The 7,024-nt window shown below is 37.4% G+C and overlaps 1 long non-coding RNA gene across 1 annotated transcript in view; it reads left to right on the plus strand.

Annotated features, from left to right (window-relative positions):
- The window catches only part of LOC121028216 (uncharacterized), a 45,354-nt gene extending 40,337 nt beyond the window's left edge, over nt 1-5,017 (plus strand). Inside the window, exons 6-7 of the long non-coding RNA XR_005789127.1 lie at nt 2,146-2,839; nt 4,860-5,017. This is a non-coding gene — a long non-coding RNA (uncharacterized LOC121028216). The remainder of the gene's footprint in view (nt 1-2,145; nt 2,840-4,859) is intronic.
- Nucleotides 5,018-7,024: the final 2,007 nt, after the last annotated feature.

Below are 7,024 nucleotides of genomic sequence, written 5' to 3' on the forward strand. Positions count from 1 at the left end.
ATTCTGTGTTGGATAAACCTTAGGATGACCCCCAATATTTCCACTGTATTGTGTCCATGCTTTTGTGTAATCTTCTCCCCTCGAGTGCTGCTGGAACCTATGATTTGTGACTAATAAGAAGTGTCAAAAGTGATGGGATGTCACTCCTTAATTAGGTAATGTTATATGTAGCAGAAGTTATGGGGAATGATGCCCGTAATTACATTGTATTGTGTAAGACTCTCCTAGCAGGCTTGAGTGAGAATCTCCTTGCTAACTTGATGAAGTATTCAGCCATAATGAGGAGGCTTACATGGCAAGGAACTGTGAGTGGTCTCTAGGACCTGGGGTCAGCTTCCAGCAGACATCCAGAAGAAAGCCAGTGCCTTTGGTCACATAGCCATAGGAAATGAATTCTGCCAACAACTTGAATGAGGTTGGAAATGGATCTTTCCCTAATTAAGCCTCCAGATAAGAATGTGGCCCAGTTGGCATCTTGATTGTGGCCTTGTGAGATTCTGGGCAGAGAATGCAGCTACCCTGTGCCCAAACTGGCCCCAACGAAACTATGAGACAGTAAGTGTGTGTTGTTTTAAGCTCCTAGATTTGTGTTAATCTGTTAGGCAGCAATAGAAAATTAGTAGAGACCCATACTTCATATAATATACAAAAACTAATTCAAAATGGATCAAAGTCCTAAATGCAGGTTTTAAAAGTATAAAACTAGAACATCTTTGTGTCCTTTGGTTAGGCAAAGATTACTTACATTTGATATCAAAAGCATGATCCATAAAAGAAAAAGATATAAATTGGGTTCTATCAAAATTTAAACATTTTCTTCCTTAAAATAATTGTCAAGAAAGTGAAAATATAAGCTAGAATCATAGGATATATTTACGTAATTTTTCTGATGATGACATATTCAGAAATATAAAGTACTCTTATGACTAAGAAGAAAAATAACCATTTTTAAATGGGCAAAATATTTTAATAGGCAGTTTACCAAAAAATATGAAGCATATGAAAAGAAGTTCGGCATCATTATCCATAGTAAAAGTCAAGATACAATGATACACCACATTATACATTCATATATACATAACATAATGGGCATAAAAATGACAAGATGAAATTGTCATAAGGATATGGAAAATCTGGAATCCTTATAAATTAGTGGTATGACTGCTGTAAAATACTACAGCTACTTTAGAAAACAGTATGGCACTTGTTAGTGTTGTTGTTGTTTTTTTTTTTTAACATTTGTTTATTTTTGAGAGAGAGAGACACACACAGAGCATGGGGCAGAAAGAGAGGCTCCAGGCTCTGAGCTGTCAGCACAGAGCCCAACACGGGGCTCAAACCCATGAATCATGAGATCATGACCTGAGCTGAAGTCTGACGCTTAAGCAACTGAGCCACCCAGGTGCTCCATTGTTTTTTTAATGTAAACATGCATGGCCATATGAGGTATGCAGATTTCAAAATGAGTCCCCCAAGATTTTCTTCCCCAAACCCCCAGGACCATGAATATAAGGAAATATCAAACTTGTTTATGTTAGGTTATGTCTTAGTCAGTTTGGGCTGCTATAAGAAAGAAATACCATAGATCGAAATATCTTGAATAACAGAAATTTATTTGTATTGGTTCTAGAGGCTGGAGAATCCAAATTCAAGCAAAGTATCAGCAGAGTCAGTGCCTGCTGAGATCATTCTTCCTGGTTTGCAGATGAACATTATATCCTCACACGGCAGAGAGAGCACAGAAAGTAAGCTCTCTTGTGTCTCTCATAAGAGCACTAATCCCATCCAGTGGTTCTACCCTTCTGAACTAATTAACTCTTAAAGAATTAACTCTCAACCTCACTTTGGGCTTTAGGGTTTCAACAAATGAATTTTGGGAGTACCCACTAAGTCTACAGCAGGCTATATGTCAAAAGAGATTTTGCAGATATAGTTAAGGTTACTAACCAGTTGACTTTGAAGTTTAAAGGGAGGTTGTACAGGTCCACTCAAGCTAATCACATTAGCACTTTAAAAACAGAGCATTTTTTCCAACTGACGGAATAAGGGAATTTCACAGAGATCTGAAACAAAAGAAGAGTGATATGCCATTTCTGGGTGGAAGATGGAAGGAGCCACCTGATAAAGAATGTTGATTATCTCTAGAACTTGACAGCAGTTTCTGGCTCACAGCCAACAAGGAACAGAGACCTCGGTGCTACAACAGAAAGGAACCTAATTTTGCCAACAATCTGAATGAGTTTGAATGGAATTCACCAATCTTCAAGTAGGAGCCCAGCCGACCTTCAGCTTGACTCTAATCTTACGGGACCCTAAGCAGAGAACCCAAGTAAGCCAGTCTAGACTTTTGACCTACCGAACTGTGAGGAAATAAATGACTGCTGTTTCTGGTGATTTTTTATGCAGCAATATAAAAAAAAAGTATGCCCCACAACCGGGTAATTCTACTCCTAGTGATCTAGGAGTAGATAAAAACCTATTTCTACACAGACTTGTACGTGAATGTTCATGGCAGCATTATTTTTAATTGCCAAAATTTGGAAATAATCCAAATGCCCATCAACTGGTGAATAGATAAAATGTGGTGTATACATACAAAAGAATACTACTCAGCAATAAAAAGAAACAACTACTGATACACAAAATAATATAGGTGAACCTCCATATTATGGGACAAAGCTTCCAAGCATTATGCTAAGTGAAAGAAGACAGACACAAAATACTAAAAATTGCATGAATCCATTTACATGCAGTTTTGAGAAAGACCAAATTATAAAGACGGGAAGCTGATCAGTGGTTTTCTGAATTTGAGGAAAGAGAAAGGATCGATCGCATACAGGTAGGAAGGAAATTTGGGGGATTATAGAAGAGTTCTAAAATTGAGTTATTGAGATTGTTGCAACACAATTTACTGAAAATCATTGAACTATGCACTTACAAGTGGGTTGTTGTATACTATATGAATATAACTTGAATAAAGTTGTAAAACAATGCAAAATAATGTAAAGCTACATAAGAAAAAGAGATGTTCCCACACATTCTCCAGAATAATACTGCTGAATACTGCTCAGAATATGGAACAAATGGAACTTGTATACATAGCTGGTGGGGATATAAATTAGTATATTCACCCACCATTCATGACTCACAGCCCATCTAATCTTGATGACTTCCCAAAGGCCCCACCTCCCGATACCATCACGTTGAGGGGTAGGGTTTCAACATACTAATTTGGTGGGGAAACAAACATTCAGTCTATGGTGTGTACCAAAGCTGAATACAAATATACACTATGACTCAGTAATAATATTCCTACATATACACCCAACAGTAATAAGTATTTGCATCAAAAATATAGAAAAGTATTCATAACAGTTCTGTTTATAACTAAAAACTGGAAAAACCCATCTATAGTAAATTGGAGAAATATAAATAAATATTCTGAAGAATATTATATATCTATATACTCGTATATACACATATATACGTATATACACACATATATATACATATATACACATATATACGTGTATATACGTACATATACATGTGTGTGTGTGTGTGTGTGTGTGTGTGTGTGTGTGTGTATATATATATATATATATATATGGAATACTACCCAGCAATGAAAAAAAATAGGTATCATTCAACAACTTAAATGAATCTAACAAACGTAATGTTGAACAAAAGAAACTATGTACAAGATAGTATATACTGCGTGATTCACTTAACATGAAGTTTTCAAACAGACAAATCTAATCTGTGGGTATAGTAGTCAGAATAATGTGTACCTTTCCAAGAGGAGATAGTCTGAGAAGAGGCAGGAGGGAGGCTTCTGCCTTCAGCAATGCTTGATGTTTTCTGTATTTTACCTGGGAGATGATTACACAGGTGTATACATTTCATACACCAGTGTAATCATTGATTGAAAGTTCATTCACCATCATATTAAAAATTTGGCACTTTATTGTATGCAAGTTGTATGTCAATAATTGACAAAAATTGTATCTCTTTTAGATCCTAGTAAAGAACAGGTCAAAATACATTTTTTTCCGGGGTGAATAAATGAAATGAGTTATAAGGCTGAACTCCAGTGTGATAGAATGAAGTAAGCATGGGCCTTGGAATGACACAGGTTAAGTCTACACTTTTGCTCTAATACATATGGTGTGACCTTGTATAAATCACCTTTCTGGGCCCAAGTTCCTCATCTCCAATTTATATCTGCCCAATAGGGCTGATAGGACTGTGAAATGAGACAGCAATCATAAGGCTTAGCAAAGAGCCTGACATAGCAGATTTCTCAATCAGTGATCTCTAGTAGTATTATTAATCCTGTTGCTTCCAAAGAACAGATTGTGCTCAAATAAATTAGAATGCATTTAAGTTTTTATATTTTAAGGTGCCTTTTCTGAAAAAGTTACATACACACAGTTTTAGAATGACAAAAAGATTATAGGGTATACAGTAAAAAATAAGCCATTCTCTTTTCCTTTTTCTTTGCCTGAAAATTCTCCTTAGGAGCACCCACAGTATAAACTTTCAGAAATATTAAATGAATATAACAGAATATATGTAAATCCTTCTATTCAGCACAAATTATACCCACTGCTCTACACCTTTTTTTTTTTTCCACTTAATTTTATATCTCGAGGATCACTGCATATCAATGCTTTGGGGTTTTGACAGGATCTAATAAAGAGCATGACTCTTCCTCACCAGACTTCTGAACCAATTGAGATGTGACAAGAGTCACCAGATGGAGAACACAAGAACCAGGTTTAACGCTGATGAAAAACACAAGGACTTAGCTTAATGTGAGACCCAAAAGGGCTTTCTAATAACTTCTTCCCCAATAGAGACCTTGGAACAGCTGACCAGAGAGAATGTTGCCTTGGAAGAGCAGACACAGCCCACAAAGTGCCCTCCCTCTGAGTGGAGGTAAAAGGACTAAACCAGTTGCTTTTAGGGGGTTTGGGTGAGTCCATTTTATTTCCTTCTGCTGACAACGCTATCTTAGATACGGAAACAAAGAGTATTTGCTTGTTAAATTTTGGTAGGTATTACCAAATTACTCAGTTTGAGCAAAGCATTAAAATGTCACGTAATGTGATTTCGTCTTCATTAAGTCACCAAAATGTGGTGCTAGTGTCCTGCGGGTCACAAGGCGGGATTGGAAACTATGCGTCTCTGCTCTCAATTCAGTACTTCATATCCCTAATGGAAACATGCTTCCAGAACAGGAAAGTGGCAGTACTCCTTGGCACTCCCAGCCAGAGGGACATCATAAGGCTTCTGAGACATCACTTCCCAGACCTATCGACTTTCAGGCACCTCATCTACCCAGCACCCAACCATCTTTTGCATAAAAGCAGCATTTTGCTTATAGACCCAAACAGCAGGATTCTAAATCTGGCAAATGTAACCAAAAGGGGAATGAAGGTCCTAAGAACAGCAGTGGCTCACGAGTAAAAACACACTATTTATTCCTCTGCAGCAACAATTGTAGAAATTCTGCTTTGTGAAAGTTTGCTGAGTCTTTGGTTTCTTTTCAAGATACAACACATTTTTTAAATAAAAATTTGAAAAGAAAACTGTTGCAAACGTGTGAGGCACGAGGCAAGCTAGATTTGACTTTGGAAATAATGGTTCTCATAACATTGCAACAAAGGTGGTATTTGGGGATAAGATAAATATGGAAAATATGGTAGATTATTTTGTATAAATGATATGCACTGTAAAGTTCATACCTTTCTAGGACTAGCCTATTTATTGAAAAATTAATTATGAGACATAATAATCAATCATTCTAACTTTTCTTTAATACTAGAAATGCTATGCACAAGTGAGCTAGAAACAAAACAGTATTTGGAAAGCAGAGGCAGTCATAATATGAAAAAAATGAGTTTAATGTTTAAGCGGGACTTCAATAAGAAAAAGGTTCATTCTGGAATTGCCACTTACACTGGGGTAATCTGGAATTAAAGTTGGTCTAATTGATTCCTAGGGTTAGGCAACCCTACAACACTCTATTATTCCTGCATTTCATTTTCCACTAAGTAGATCTAGCCAGATAATCTTCCATTGCTATTTATTTATTTGCTTATATATTTATACGCTCACGAAATATATATTGCTTCGGCTCCAACTAAGTACAGGGAGGGTACTAAGTTCTAGGGATGAAATGGGAAGCTTGAATAGGCATAGCCCTTTGCATTATGGGACTTACCATCTATTAGAACAGAGACATGTTTTAAAAGTCACAGAGGGGCGCCTGGGTAGCGCAGTCGGTTAAGCGTCCGACTTCAGCCAGGTCACGATCTCGCGGTCCGGGAGTTCGAGCCCCGCGTCGGGCTCTGGGCTGATGGCTCAGAGCCTGGAGCCTGTTTCCGATTCTGTGTCTCCCTCTCTCTCTGCCCCTCCCCCGTTCATGCTCTGTCTCTCTCTGTCCCAAAAATAAATAAACGTTGAAAAAAAAAAAGTCACAGAAGTGAATGCATACATGAAATCTTTATTTAATACTATAAAAAATAAAGTGTGAAAGGGTAAGAAAAGATATGACATTGTGACTTGCTAGGAAGTGTCATTTGAGCCAGAACCTGAAGGATGAGTGAATTTTAACTTGATGAAGAAAGCCCAAAGCCAAAGGAATGTCATTAAGATTCAGAAGATCATCAAGACTGACCACAGAGAACAGGTGTGGAAAAACCAGAATGGCCATGGAGGGCAGACTAACAGCCTTGTATGCTATTTCGTGAGGTTGGCTCTTCAAAAGAACAAAGGAAAATTCTAACAGGGTTTTAAGCAGAGAGATGATGACATGACTGCTCTTTAAAACCATCACTCTGGGTATAGAGTTCTGAAGTGGGAATTTGAGTGACACAACAGAGGCTGCTGGGAACAGATTGTCACAGTATCTCGGGGCAGTTACACCAGTAGTTTGAAAGGGAGGGCTGCAAACAGAAATGGAAAGAATGGTACACACCTGAGAGATATTTTGAGGTAAAATTGATAGGACTTGTTA

The sequence above is a fragment of the Herpailurus yagouaroundi genome, unplaced genomic scaffold, assembly GCF_014898765.1.
Source record: "Herpailurus yagouaroundi ecotype Mexico unplaced genomic scaffold, PumYag 28, whole genome shotgun sequence".
Taxonomy (NCBI): Eukaryota; Metazoa; Chordata; class Mammalia; order Carnivora; family Felidae; genus Herpailurus; species Herpailurus yagouaroundi.